Source organism: Oryza glaberrima, chromosome 10 (genome assembly GCF_000147395.1).
Source record: "Oryza glaberrima chromosome 10, OglaRS2, whole genome shotgun sequence".
Lineage (NCBI taxonomy): Eukaryota > Viridiplantae > Streptophyta > Magnoliopsida > Poales > Poaceae > Oryza > Oryza glaberrima.
In genome coordinates this window covers 1,059,901-1,076,216 of record NC_068335.1, presented here as the reverse complement: position 1 = coordinate 1,076,216, position 16,316 = coordinate 1,059,901, and positions in this window count along the sequence as shown.

Below are 16,316 nucleotides of genomic sequence, written 5' to 3'. Positions count from 1 at the left end.
AGGTTACAGAGTGTAATGCCCAAATCGGTTCATGAAAACCAATATGGTTTTATCAAAGGCAGAACAATTCAAGACTGTTTAGCATGGTCTTTTGAATATATCCATCAATGCCAGCAGTCAAAGAGAGAAATAATATTACTAAAGCTTGACTTTGAGAAAGCATCTGATTCTTTAGAGCACTCTACCTTGATATCCATTATGAAATGTATGGGGTTTCCTGAAAAGTGGCTGCAGTGGATACAGATGATTTTTTCCTCGGCACATTCTTCAGTACTGCTCAATGGGGTACCTGGAAACTTTTTTAAATGCAAAAGGGGGTTAGGCAAGGAGATCCACTCTCACCATTACTTTTTGTTCTTGGTGCTGAGTTGCTGCAGAGAATAGTTAACAAAGCTTGCTCCTTAGGTCTGTTGACCAAGCCAATTAATGAACTTGATGAGAGGGGTTTCCTAGTAATACAGTATGCTGATGACACTTTAATTCTTCTCAAAGCATAGCAGAGAGAGGTGTTGTGTTTCAAGGCATTGTTGAATTCTTTTGCACATTCTACTGGCCTCAAAGTGAATTACCATAAGTCATGTCTCTACCGAATCAATTTATCTCATGAGAATGCAGTGCTTTTTGCTGGTCTGCTTGGGTGCACCATAGGCACAATGCCTTTTACTTATTTGGGTTTGCCCATGGGGACAACTAGGCCAAGGGTAGTGGACTTTGCACCCTTGGTAGACAGGGTAGAGAGAAGATTAACAGCAAGCTCACAATTTCTGCCACAAGGTGGGAGACTCACATTGATAAACTCTGTGCTTTCCTCGATCCCAACATACTACATGTGTTCTTTGCAACTGCCTGTCTCAGTGGTTAAAGCTATTGACACTGCTAGGAAAAAATGCATTTGGAGGGGAAACAACCCAACTTCAACTCGAAGATCTCTTGCTTCTTGGGATCTATTGTGCAGACCAAAGGATAAAGGTGGACTAGGAGTCATCAATCTAAGAGTTCAGAATATAGCATTTCTGCTTAAGCATCTAGTCAAATCTTACAAAGGACATGATCTGCCGTGGGTTCAACTGATATGGAACTCTTATTATAACTTCAAAGTGCCACATTTAGTTTGGAATAAAGGATCTTTTTGGTGGAGGGATATAGTGGCTCTGTCTGATGCCTTCAGGGGAATCTCAAACTGCCATATCAGGACTGGATCTTCAACTCTTTTCTGGGATGACATTTGGAATGATAAGATAAGAAGCAATGCTTTTCCATCTTTATATATGGTTGCTTTAGATAAAACCCTCTCTGTTAAGCAAATGGGTTTTACTCCTCTTGATGATTATTTCTTACTGCGCCTGAACACCCAAGCTTATGGAGAATTCACTGTTCTAGAGGAGGAATGGTCCTCTCTCTCTTTGCAGAACGGTAAAGGTGATGAATGGTCTTTCATCTGGAACTCTGATAAATACACATCTAATATCACGCCCAGAAATTCCCGAATAGAATTCCAAGCAGATTGTGCATTAAAATCCCCGTCCAGGACCGGCCGGGGTACACAAACGACAATGTTGACATTCAGATCCACGTCTTACAAACATCATAAAAGTCTTACATAAGTGCAGCGGAAAAACGAAAGACAACAGGAGCTAAGCCTTGACTAGAACTGCAGCGGGAACACCACTCCACAGGCATCCTCGACGGCACGGACGAAGCCTACTCCTCGGAGAAACCTCCATCTGACACATACTCGTATTCTGGGGTTGGGAAAAATAGAGCAAGACTGAGTACTACCCACTGTACTCAGCAAGTCATACCGGAATAGGGGTATGATGCAGGGAATTATCAAAGGAGAGCTAGAGTGGTTCATTTGCATAAAGCGAGCATTTATAAACAGAAGTTGAAAGAATTAAACAGTTGCCATAATTAATTAATGTTGATCATCCGCTGTACAACGCTATCCCACGTTGCAACAGGCCCAACCATCCACCTATACTATCCAATTTCATTAGACTAAACTAGGGTGAGACTAATCACGGTGAATCTGGTTGACCGCCCATAACCGCGGGCACGGCTATTCGAATAGTTTTACTCTGATCAGAGGTGTACAACTGTACCCACAAGACACAGCTCCACGACACGTTTCCGTGCGCCGACATGCCACCACGGCATACCAGAAAGAGGCCGTGACAGGACTCTTCGCATAACCCCCTCTAGCCAAGCACACCACACCTCAGGTTTCACCACCGTCCCCAGCGGGCAACGGGCAGTCCCCTCTCGTGCCTAGGTGAATCCGGAAGCGACAGAGGCTGTCGCAGGGCCCGCCCCGCTCCATCACGCCCACCCTTGCCTGGATGCGTCGACTAGAGGAAAGCTACACTACAAGCCCAGCCGTTGCCCACGCTGGCTTGTGGTAAGTACGATAAGTTCTTCCAAGGCATCCCGCGAACCGGTCCTTAAATGCCATGGGTGCGACTAGCAAAACCATGCACCCACAGCCCACCATGTGATTCATTTTAATTAACCAACACCAACACAGTGGTACTAAACCAACCTTACCAATTGAACCTAAAGTCTATATTTTAATGAGATCTCCCCACTGTGTGCTAGTGGAAGTAAGCATGGCTAAGCAATTCCTAGTCCAAAATCTATTCATGTTATAACCCAAGCTACAAAGGAGCATGGTATCAAAATAGCATGGTTGTAACAATAGGTAATCACCCCGTAGTATTATTGCAAAACAAAACGCAGCATTTGAAAGAAAACATTAGGACATTTGCAATATAGGATCAACATGATCAAGTGACAAGCATGACTTGCCTTGCTCTGCTGCTGGAGGAACCTCGGCGACTATCTCGAAGTACACCGGAGCGTCGGAAGAACCGGAATCTAGCGACATACAAGGCAAACATTGCAAACAGGCTATAAGACTACTGAAACAGAGAACAAAACCATTTTTAATGGATTCTACACATTTTTCTTGATTTACTGAGATTTGAATGGGCTTAAACGGAGCTCGGATGAATTAGTTATGAATTTTAGAAGATTCACTGTGTTTATTACTATAACAAAAAGTCCTTAAATCATTTATTGCGCAATATTTTCCAGGGCTGACGTCAGCACGGGGGAAGGCACGGCGCCGACAGGCGGGCCCCACTGGGCAGCGACTCAGGGGGGGGGGCGGTTCACCGTGGACCGGGACCACGTGGGTGGTCCACCGCCGGTCCACGGGACCGACGGCCCAGATCGCCCTCGGGGCCGATCGGACGGGCGGCGATAGAGGCGGCCGCCGGGCTCGGCTCGGCATCAAAGCCGGCCGGCCGGCCAGGGCTAGCGGCGACGGCACGCGGCCGACGGCGGCGGCGACCGGCGGCACGGGAGGCGGCGGCGGCGGCCGAAGGCGACGGCGCGCGACTTGAAGCGGCGACGCGGCACTAGGAGGGGAGGAAGGGGAAAAGAGGGGAGGGATGCCTCACCGAGGGTGGCCGGTGTGGAGGAAGACGACGGCGAACGGCGACGACGAGCCACGGGAGGACGACGGCAACCGACGGACGGGATTCGGGGTGTCCTAAGGAAGGAGAAGAGAGAGATTAGAGGAAGGGAGATGAACCACGGCGGCCGGCATTCATGGCCGAAGGCGGCGGTAGAGGTTGAACTCACCGGAGCGCGAGGGGATGCGAATTCCGGCGATGAATCCCGACGGGGAAGGGGCGGCCGAGGTGGAGCTTAGCCTCGCGAATCCGACGGCAGCAACGGCGCGGTGCGGCGGCGACCCTAGCGGCGGCTAGCGGCGGCCGGAGTGGCGGAAACGGTGGCGGCGGGTGGTTGCACGGCGCGGGAGCGATGGGGAGCACGAGGGAGTTCGGCGAGATGGGGAAAAAGCGAGAGGGGGCGACGGGGAAGCTTAAATAGGGGAGGGGAGCCCCGGACGTGGCCGGTAGGGCGAGATTTTGCTGGCCAACGTGGGCAGTGGGGGAGGAGAGAGAGGGGGGATTCGAAAATCGAATCCCGGCCATCTCGGGCGCGGGCGCGAGCGCGAGAGAGGGGGAAGTGGGTGCGGGAGATGCGGCGCACGCGCGGGCGTGGCCAACGCGGCCCGGAGAAGGCGGAGGCGTGGGCGCGGCGGCGCCGGCTGGAGGAAGGAGACGGGCCCGACAGGTGGGGCCCACCTGTCAGCGTCCCGGGGAGAGAGGGAGGGGCGGCTTGGGCCGGCCCACAAGGAGGAGGGCGCGCGCGCGGCGGGGTGGACTGGGCCGACGGCCCAAGAAGAGGAAAAGGGGGGAAAAGGAAAAAAGAAAAGGAGGAAAAGAATTTCCCTGGGATTTAAAATATTGCATGCTCGATTTTAATTGGTTAAAATTATTTCTAGGGCTTTGAAAATTCCACTAAAAATCCTGTTAGTGAATTTCGACATATAGAACTCAAGAAAAATTCCACATGCCAGATTCGATTATTATTTGTATTACTTTATTAAGGTTTTCTCTTGATTTACACAAGTATTTTCTTGAGACCATTTATAACTTCAATTTAGGCTTGGTAAAGAACTTTGGGGTGTGACATCTAAGAGGTTTTATAAGCTCACATACTCAAATGTACATGTGCCAAGGCCTTTTGTCTGGATCTGGAAAACAAAGTGTGTAATGAAGATAAAAGTTTTTGCTTGGCTTTTATTCAGAGACAGACTTAACACAAGAGATATGCTTGATAGACGACATTGTGCAAAGGAAAACGAAGACCTCACTTGTGAATTATGCCTGAATAATATCAGAGAGACAGGTGAGCATCTCTTTTTCTTCTGCCCTTTCAGTCAACATTGCTGTCAGCATTTGGGAATTGCATGGAATCCTGACCTAGAATTTTTCCAGATGGTGGTTTTGGCTCGCATTCAGTTCAATTAGAGAGGTTTCTTGGAAATTTTCTTCATTGATGCTTGGCACATTTGGAAGCAAAGGAATGGGAAAATCTTTCGCAATGAGCTTCCCTCGTTCAACTCTTGGAGGGCTTTATTCAAAGCCGATGTTCTTCTGCATTTGTGTAGAATGAAGGATCCACTAAAACAGATTATTTTTTATTGGTTATAAACAGTGTAATCCTTTGATCTTTTTGTTTCCCTTTTGTTCTCTTGTAATTTGTAAATACATTTTCTATTTATAAAATTACACTGCGAGGCAAAGTCCTGGCAGTATTTCTAGTCAAAAAAAATTAATTGCTTCATTTTAAAGAGTTTTTTTTCCTACAGGCAGGTGAGATGACCACTAGACACCAGCACAGTAGCTCATTACAAGAGCAGAAACCAGACTGAAGATTGTTTGGCAGCTGAAACTGCACTGTGTAGGCAGTAGCCCTTGCTTGAGAAGTGATGGCCATGACTTTGAGCCTTTGATCATCTGGAACAGCAACACTTAGGTATGCAAGAAGCTCCTGGAAGTGGCCATATACATTGTGTAAAATATCCATCAATTACTATTATCCCTTTCATCCATCAGAATTGTGTTACTTGCTGTCTACGGTTTAACATGGCACTCTACCACCAAATTTTGTTGTAAACATGGTATCTAAACACTGCTTGAGCGATCCAGCAATTTAGCACTCAGAAAATCTACCACTAAGTTATGTCGACAATTTTTTTTCTTATTAACATTTTAAGCTTCTAGCAACAACACAAAATAGGAATCAAACTAAACAATATGCAGGAGGCGTGCCATTGGTGTTGGTATTTCTTAACGACATTACTAGAAATATAATTCCCAGCAATGACGCATAAATACTTCTGGTATATTATAGTTACAGAGTTCATCCGCAAGCGCACGGATATACCATTGTAGCATTTCACCCAAGAGTATTTCAAGGGTATCGTATTTTTTTTATCCCGTGGGAAGATCATGTAGAGAGAACTCAACTAATAATTTATATATTACTTATGATAATCATATTCTAAGTAGGGGTTAAGATAATCCAAGGGTAGAGTGACACACAAGCAGTAACTACTCATTCTTATAATATATCATCTAAGCTAAGTGGAAAGAAAAGAGAAAGAAAATCTATTCCTATACTTCTAATATACATAGTATACATACATTCTAGTTAACTGATATACTAGCTAATACCCTCTATCGATGCCCTCCTGGTACTTCGAGAAGCCACCCCTGATTACCGAGTTCCTTACGACAGCCCGTCATGACCATACAACCGGGGCTAAATACGAAGGAATACCCTCCCCAGGAAATTAACTTAGGATTATATACCGGTGCGGAGGAATACCCGTACTGAGCTGTCACCATCAGCAGCCCACCTCTCATCCGCAATATATAACCCCAAATAATGATATCCCGTAATCTAGACACCACGTCTAAACTACCAGATACTACCCTAATTTCATCGTCATGACATAGAGTAATTGCATATGCAAACATTATACCCGCACCAAAGTATCTCCCAGATAAGCTAGCCGTATATTCAGTATAACATGAACATAATGTAAAGTAGGTACTCATATACTTGGAAAGTATTTCAATACCACAAATGTATTTAGAAGAGTATTCTAATAAAAGTACAAAGCTTACAAAAGAGAAGAGAAAAGCTACTAGAGCCATACCCGAACTCTTCCGAAGGCTTCCGGACTCCTGATTTCTACTCTATTCCTATTCCACCAGCTAAATACTACTAAACTAAACTTGAGAGAAATGAGAGAGCTATTACTTGAGGTGTGTTGAAGTGAGGAGTGTGAACTCCTTAAATAGGCAGGTAATGACGGTTATGGTGGTTGGAAAGGTCGATAATACCCTCCAACCGCCATAGGGAGTGAATCTCCACCGTTCCCTCAAAACCCTGCATCCAGCGTCTTTACGGCAGGTTCGGCCGAACCCCCTGGTTCGGCTGAACCAGGGGCCGGCCCAACCAGCCCACATTTTGGCTGGTGGCCTCCTCTAGTGTTCCTCTCCGTAGACTTGTGAATTTTGGCTCAGTGTGTCGTGTCAATTCTGAGTTCTTGGCCCATTCATATATAAGTCTGGTTCTCGACATCATCCGATTGATTTATCGTTTGAGTTGATGTCGATTCTCCTCCATTTTATTGTCATTCTCTGCAAAAGGTTAGTATACCTACTACTAGTGGAATATTTTTATTCTAACATATTTATGCATTGCAAGCATCACTAGTTCTCCTCTATTTTGATAATATTGACGGTCGAAACTGATCGATAACGACCGTCAACAATTGGCGTGCCCCGCCATCTAGTTATTAGAATGTCTAGTTAACAGATCAATCTTCTCTCTCAATTTTCCCTCCCCTTCATGTCATACAAATACGTAAAGTGGCATCTTCTCGCAGACCATTATACTTTGGATTGTTTCTTTCCAATTTCATTTGATGTCCTCAAATCTCTGTCAGATTCTATTCCAAAGTCCCTTGGAATCAAGAATTTTTAGAACGAATGCTGCGAATGTCTTTTGCCACTTGTCTAATGTAACATGCATTTGGTGCCGCCTTGTACTTAGATGGAACATTGGGATCATTGAAGTCAAATCCTTGCTGTTCAAGTGTTCATTTGGTGACTCTTTAAGTATAAGTGTTTTTATTTGCACTTCTTTGGTAGACATTCCCTGGCAAGTAATCAAAATCCTAAAGTTTCAAACTCCATACTTTGTTTAATCTGCTTTCTGCGAACATAAACATCAGTAAAATATTGCAATTACATACTTGTGATTTTTGATTTGGTGATCTTGTTTGGGATGAAGAAAATTACCTGTGTACAGTTTGATCATATTTTGCTTCATTATGCCTACCACTCCCCTGGCTGGTGCTGCACTGCTCTGCCTCACCACGCCGCCTGTATCGCTGCTCCAGGACATATAAATCTTCCCGCTAATTAGCAATGACCAGTAGTCCAGTACATACTCAAGATCAAATCAATTTTTGGGACCTGTACAAATTTCCTGATGGTTCCTTCTACAAAAATTGAATGCGCAATATCTGAATGTTGCCTATTTTTGCATGTATTGTTTTGCTGAAACTGAGTGTGAATTGTTTCTTGTGAATTATTTTACAGTATGTCAGTTCCATTTCAGAAAGCTTAGAAACAATGTGATCCAAACTGAAATTCAGTTTTCCTAAGTTGCACTATGTGATTAGTTTTATCTGTATACATCCAAATGAAAAATAGTATGCATCTAATCTTGTTCACATTGAGGGATATCTCTGAGGTGATTACTGCCCTGCTATTTCGGTATGGTATGCATATATTGATATATACTGGTCCCTGCTTAATTTGGCTTTACATCTTCAGAATAGTCCAGTATGCTTTACATTTCAGCTTTTATGAGCTAAATTAACATTTGTTCTTAAATAAGTTCACTGGCCTTGCAATATACAAGCATTTGCCATAATACATTCTGAACATCTCTCTTTTGTGAAAATGAGCGTTTTTGTGTGTCGAAATGAACCGGTAAGCACCAGTTTGGTATGCTCCGATCTTTTTGTTTGTTTATGTATAATAACTTAAATGATAGTATTATTATTTGTAGAAACTATGATGATGAAATCTAGAACATTTTAAAAATGATGAATTCAGACCACTTTTAAGAAAATGATAATGATCAATTGTTGGTGGAAGAGGAAAACGAGGAAGATTCTTATGCATAACGTATGCCCGGATCTTATTCAATTCTTGTGTGTCCAGCAATAGGTGTGTTAGCATGGAATTGAATTTGGATTGGTATGGTGTAAACCTTTGATCCCATATTTGTATTTTTCTTTGGACATTTAGCTGAATGTTAGTTGAATTAGACTTATTGTAAAGCAAACTTTACATGTAAAGATGGCATATCTGTTAAAAGATATTTGGTTAATTCCACTGACTTGAAAAGTTATTTTTTAAAAAGGAAAATGTGTGCTCCTGCTTCTGATGATATTCTGCAATGAGTATATTCTTGCAGTTGCAGTGCATTAGAGTTCATTTATATTGGCTAATGGCGTGCATTGCACGTACACGCTTACTAATGTGTAGCAGGGTTTACCAAATCGTTTGAGGGTAACCCTATGGTTTGACGGTTACTGGCCTTGTTTGGCAGCCGTTTTGAACTGCTGCAGCCGCAGCTGCTGCCAAAAAATCTCTTCCGAACACACCCACTGCGGTAGCTGCGGTAACTGTGAGGTATACCGTGGTTTAAAAAACTGAAAAGGTTATCACATGTGATAACCTGGATAAATGCGCGATAACCGTATGGATAGTATTATGCTGTATATTATTAGAATGTCTTGTTAACAAACATCAATCTTCTCTCAATTTTCTTTCCCCTTCATATCATACAAAATCCTAAAAGGTCATTTTCCATTTTCTCTCAGATCATTGTACTTTGGACTGTTTCTTTTGGAACTTTGAACACGGCTTTGTTGCGTTTAAGTACAAGTGTACAACCACCTAACCCTCCGGCTCAAAAATAAGGATACAGATTCATAGTATTATCTTAGGATGGGGGTGTCCTATAGTATGGACTATTATATTAGGATGGTGAATAAGGACGTAAACCTTGAATTACTATTTTTTATTTATTTACTGCGCTCAATTTAATTTAAATTAATCTGTCCCTAACAAAGTGATGCTATTAGGCCCATAGCCCGATACGTTAGGCTGTCCCGTTTCGAATTTTTTTCATTTTTAATTTTTTTAATATTTACAGAAATAATCTATCGGCGAAAAAAATTACAAAAATAGACCCTGCCACCCTCCACTAGGGCCGCAAGCTGACGTGGCAAACGGGGGAGGGACGGGCGGTGACGGCAGACGGGTGGCGGAGGGTTTTTTGCACGAAAACTCTAGCCGCCCTCTGTTAGGGCGGCAAGGGGCCCCATGCAAAAAAGCCAGCCCGGGCCGGCCATTTTGCGGGCGACCCCTTGCCGCCCTCTGGCCGGGCGGCAGGCCTCGCTGCTTATAAAAGGCCTGCCGCCTTGCCCCCAGCCCTCATTCCTCCCCTCACACCTCTAGTAAAAAAAAAGAAGAAGGGGGAGGAGAAGAGAAGAAGAGGCGAAGCCCTGCCGGATTCAGACACCGATTTCATGTAATATTCATAGATCCTATATGTGACTATTGAGTTAACTACTGTGTATTTTTTAAAACTTTGTTTGAATAAATGCATTATATTTTTAGGGTTTTAGTTGTACTAATCTAGAATTGCGTATTGTTAGATATCGGTAATTACGTAGATCTGCTAGTTTGAAATTAATACTTTACCATTACATTAGCATACACAACAATATATTACGTTGTAGGCGTTTATTACATGAAAGAATAATATAATCTAGTTATTTCATTGACAGATATGTCCAACAAACATACATTTCAAGTTTACCATGGCCCAGGAAACGTCAGTTACGGGCCAACTGGGGTAGATTTGTCAGAATTTATTGTAACACCAAGGGGAATTGATAGACCGGCTGAGAGGAGTGTACCTTTTATAAAAGGATGGTTGATGAGGGGCTTGAGAGTTGATCCACAGACAAGTGATATAACAATCAATGTTATAGTAAGTCGGGCAACTGAGGGTTTTTATTGGGAACTAATGCCAGTTCAAAACTCTCGAATGTGGAGATGGTATGTGGAGAATGCATTGCAATGCGGGTGACCTCTAGCTATGGTTTGTTTGTTCACCCGAAGGATCCAGGTGTGCAGATGAACATGGATGATGGCGAGGGACCAAGTGCTGAAGTAAATGAGACTTCTGTGGAAGAGGTCAACGCACCAGAGGAAAGTGGCGTAGTAGCTCCAGTAGGCATTCAACCCGGTGGAGTGGCCGACGAGGGGGAGACTGTCGGTGCCATTGTGGATGAAATGGAGAGAGAGGATTCTGACAACGAGCGTGTAGAGGAAGGTGATTCGTCAGATGATGAGACGGATATTAATCCAGCCGAATGGGCTAGTGAGGATTTTTCTGGTCTGGTCGTCTCTGAAGAGGATAGTGTGGGATGGGAGTACAAAGAAAATATGGTTATTCAGGGAGCGATTTATACTAGAGTAGAAGAAATGAAGGAGGCGGTAAAGCATTTTGCAGTGTCACTTCATAGAGAGTTTTGGGTTGCCAAGTCCAACCGGTCGCAATATGAAGTTCGGTGTGTTAAGGAAAAAGATGGGTGTCCCTGGAGAGTGCACGCTTATAAGGGAAAATGGAAGGAACTGGACAATGTCAGTCGTTACCAAGCATACATGCTTTCTATCTGGTGTTTAGAAATACGACAGGAACATTACATGTGCATTTGTTGCATCTGAGATGTATGCACATGTCATCAATAATCTGACATATGAACCAAAGTCAATGATCCGACATATCGAAGAGACATACAAGTATACTATTAGCTATGCCAAGGCGTGGAGGGCTAAACAGAAAATAATAGAGATGAGATTTGGAACTTACGAAGACTCGTATGACAATTTGCCACGCCTGTTTGGTGTTATCAAACAAAGAAACCCTAGGAGCTCTTACGCAGTGAAGAAATTCCCCTTAATTGAACATCTTGGCAAGAGTGTGCTACAAAGGGCGTTCTTAGCTCTACATGCATGCAAGATGGCATTCGTGCACTGTCGTCCTGTTCTCTGCATTGATGGGATATTCTTGACTGGAAAGTATCGGGGCCAGATACTAACAACAATAGGGGTAGATGGGAACAATCAGGTATTGCCCTTGGCATTTGCTTTCGTTGAGAGTGAGAATACCGACAGCTGGTACTGGTTCCTGAAACTGGTTAAAACAGAAGTTGTTGGTATGAGGCTGTCACACCCTAAAAATTTCAAATATATAAATTGTTGTTTAATTGGAATTATTAGAATTGATTTTAAAAGCCTAGAAGAGAAGATCTAATTTTAAATAATAAATTCCAATATAAAATGGGGCTAGATAAAATTTTATTAAATACTTTGCTTAATTCTATAATTCCTAGATTTTTCTGGGGTTTATTTGAGCTAAGGAAGTATTTTTAATAAATGGAATTGCATTTCATGAATAATTTAAATTGGAAAAAGTTTTAAAAAGTCTCTTTTGGCTTTGGGCCGAAAGTCGGCCCAAACCCTCTCTCTCCTCCTCGGCCCAAGTCGGCCCAGTCCGCAGCCGCCGTTCGCGCGCGTCCGCCCGCTGACAGGTGGGGCCCACCTGTCAGACTCGTCGTCTTCCTTGCACCGCCGCCGCCCGAAACCCTAGCGCCGCGCCGCCGTCGTCTCCTTCCAAATCCAGCCGCCCCTTTCCGTTTCCGGTGAAATCAATAGAGGGGAAATGATCTTCTCGATCTCCTCTACCTTTTCCCTTTTGGAACTTCGGCTAAAATCGTTTGGAAAGCGGAGGATTCGATCTCGAATCGGATTCGTCTCTCTCTCCCGAACCCTAACCTTTCCTTCGCGTCGCCGGTCGCCGTGGGCCTTCGCCGCCGCCTCCTTGCCCCTTTAAAAGGATCCCCGGTGTCTCCGCTACCCGTCGCCACCCTCGCCTTCGCCTCTCGTCGTCCGTAGAGCCCTAGCGCCGTGAGTCCTCGCGCCGCCGTCGTCGCCGCCGCTCCAGCCGTGCGCCGCCGTCGCTCCAGTCGTCGCCGTCGCTCGGGAAGGCCGCCGTCGTGGTCGCCGTCGCGTCGCCGTCCTCGTCCGCCCCTCCGTCGTCGCTGTCGACCGCCGGAACTCCGTCGCCGTCGTCAAGCCGAAGGTTGCCGCCGCTTCTTCCTCGTCGCCGACGTCGTCCGGTCATCGTCCGCCGTCGCTTTGGTCGCCGGTGAGTTCGCCGTGCCGTCCGCTACCCGTAGGTGCTCTCCGTTCGCGCCGCCACGCCGTCGTTCGCCGGCGAGCTCGCGCGGTTCGGTCGCCGCCGGAGGTGACGTCACCGCTGACGCCATCGATACCGTCCGCCGTGGTCCGGCCGTGGACCGGTCGATCTCGGCCGTTCGTTTTGGATGGATCGATCTCGGCCGTCCGTTCTCGTGAACTGTCGCTGTGCACCCGGTCCACCGTAAACCCTAGCCGCTGACGCAATAAATCCTCTTTTCCTTTTCAAAAATAATTCATTATTGCGTCATAATTCAATTAAAATCCATATAAGTGTTTTAATCCGTTTTAATCTTTAAAAATTCATAACTAATTCATCTTAGCTCGGATTTAGTTGGTTCAAGTCTCTAAATTTTTCTAAAATTGAGATCTACATGTTAAAAATATCCACATGTACTGTTCATGCTTGTTTATGTGCTGTTTTGGTGTTTTGCTCCTTTCTGTTTAGATTCCGACGTTTCCGGAGAGTCCGTTTTCGCAGGAGAAGAATTTGAAGAGTTCCAAGGCCAGCAAGGCAAGTCACACAGATCCCAAATAACCCTTTGAACATGTTGATCCCGTTTAAAGCTATTGTTTCTATTCAACTATTGCATTTATTTTCGAATGTCATTGGGTGGAATTAACCTATTGTTTGTTATAGCCCTTTTGTTCTTGATTACTTTATTCCTTGATACCTTGGGTTATTATAAATTGACTAGTTGAGCTTTATATATTGGTTCAGCTAGATATTAGATGTGATCGCTTAGCCATGCTTAGAAACATTAGCACACTATTGGGATAACTTATGACTCACTGTTATTTAATGATGGCTTAATGATAACTCATGATGGTTAATCATGATTGGTTAATTAATTAATTTGCCAACTAAAACCTGTTAATGGTGGGTTGTGAGCACATGGTTTTGATGGTCGTGCTCATGACAATTAAGGACCGGTTCACGAATTTCGGTTGTGAAACATTAACCGTGCCAACCACAAGCCAGCGTGGGCAACGGCTTTACCTTTTGTATAGCATAGTTCATTGCGGGGCACCAGACTGAGAAGTGGCGGAGATAAGCCCACGGGGGTCGCTGAGGAGTCCATGCCTTGTTTATAAGGGGGTGATTATGATCCAGGAACGGTGCGCTGTGGTGGATTGTGTTGTGCGAGGGGTACTGTCACAGCTCCTTTCTGAGGTACCGTGGTGGTATCAAGGCGCATGGTGACATGTCGTGGGGCTGTGTCTTGTGGGTACAGTGGTACACCTCTGGTCAGAGTAAAACTATTCGAATAGCCGTGCCCGCGGTTATGGGCGGGTCAAACAATGTCTTTCGTGATTAGTCTCACACCTCTCATCATAATAAAAGATACTATGACTGGTAATAATTTGATTAGCTCCTGGTTTGGAATGGAATATTCCTGGTTTGGAGATAGAACTGTGCAGCCGGGATTGGTTGTTCAGAATGGTTGGGCCTATGCAACAGGGTATGTTGTATAGCGTTGGATTAATATTGTTTAATTATTACTCATCTGTTTTACTAAATTCTGAAATGTTTATTAAATGCTGTTTATGCAAATGAAACCCTATTATGCCATCCTTTGTTATCCTGTGCACTTGCATATTTGCTGCGTGGCTTGCTGAGTATGTCATATACTCACCTTGCAATCATTCATCAGAGGAGGAGTTCTACAGTGATGCTGATGGTGTGGAGGATTAGGTGTAGCCCTGGTCAAGCTGCCTGTGGAGTGGAATCGTCTGCGCCGTTTATCTTATTTTCCGCTGCTTAGATCTTTATTGATTGAGAGGAACTATCTACCTCTGTAATGACATTTTATTCGCTTATTAATTAGAGTAATAATTGTACTCTATTATCAATTTGTTATTGTGTGCCTCGGCTGATTCCTGGACGAGGGTTCGCGCACATGTAAGCGTTTGGAATTTTGGATAGAAATTCCGGGCGTGACAGAGGCCCAATGTGTGCCTGATATATGACAAGCACGCCGGCATGCTACGAGCGATAGAAGAGTTGCAGTTTGGGAGTATGGATCCAGGATACCCTGGTGAGTGGGAAGATGTACAGAGTAGGTGGTGCATGCGTCATATGTGAGCTAATTTCTTCAAGCAATTCAAGGACAAGGAGCTCATGAACATGTTCAAGAGGCTATGCAATCAGAACCAGGAGAAAAAATTCAATGAGCTTTGGAAGAGATTAGATGAGTTGACAGCCAAATGCAGTGATCGGCGTCCAGCGGGACCATCGACCGCCGTTCCAGACCCTCCTCAAGCTCTTGGACCTCTCCAACGAATAGTCCAACATTGGTTAGAAGAACTGGAGTGGAGATCCGGAAATTTTCTCAGTGGATTTTGCATGAACCAAAAGAGAAATGGGCCAAGGCTTATGACACAGGTGGTGCTAGATATGGGATAATGACAACAAATTTGGCAGAAGTTTACAACTAGGTGATGCGCGGTGTCCGTGGACTCCCACTAGTTGGCATAATGGAGTTCATTTTACATGGGACATGTAGGTATTTTAGGGATCGGTTCCAGGCAGTTCTTCCCTCTATGCCGAACAACAGCATTTTATTCGGAACTTTCATGCAGAAAAAGCTAGAGGAGTGACGTAAAAAGACCATGAAACATCGAGCTCTAGTGCAAGGTACCCAACAGCACAGGTTTGAGATACTATATCAAGATAAGGCAGGCAGGGGTATCTACCGCAAGAGAGTGAAGCAGGAATGTGTTCTCAAAGCTGACGGCACATGTCATTGCTCATGTGCAAAGCCTAAGCTGCTCCACAAGCCATGCACCCATGCCATTGCTGCCGCATCGGAGTGTGGCATACCAGATGCGGTATATGTGTCACAGTACTTCAGTAAGCAAGCAATATATCATACATGGAGTGGCGAGATTTATGGGTTCGTCATAGCTGGGGAGTTCACAAAGACTAACGATGAAGTAATCAATATTCCTAACCCATCGAAGCTCCAAGGCAAGGCTGGAAGGAGGAAGACTCGTTGCATCCGCAACGTTATGGACGAGTCGGAGGCGGGCAGGGTGAAGCATTGCAGCAAATGAGATGAATGTGGGCACACCTACAAGCATTGTCCTAAAGACAAGGAAAAACCAAGTGCGGTGGAGGCAGGACTATCAGGATCAGCAGCAGATGGAGCTCGCCCTACGGGTGAAGGCACTACCTCAACTCGACCCCGTCCTAGACGTCGTCGTGCCACGTCTGGCTACGTGGTGTAGTTCTTGTGTTCTATGTTGGCATGTGGCTTTGCTTGTAATTTGGTTCGAACTTATCGATGTGTTTATGTTTCGTCGTGTAATGTCAGACTTCCGCATGTAATGTCTTTAGGTCTCGTGATGTAATGTCAGACTTTGGCACCTACTGTCTTTAGGCATCTTGATGTAATGTCAGACTTCGGCATGTAATGTCTGTAGGTTTCGTGATGTATTGTCTGTATGTTTTCGACTGCTCACCTGACGACGTTGCTTAGGTAGACGCAGCACCACAGCGGCCACCCTGACCGACTGGTCCTCGTCCAGCTGCGC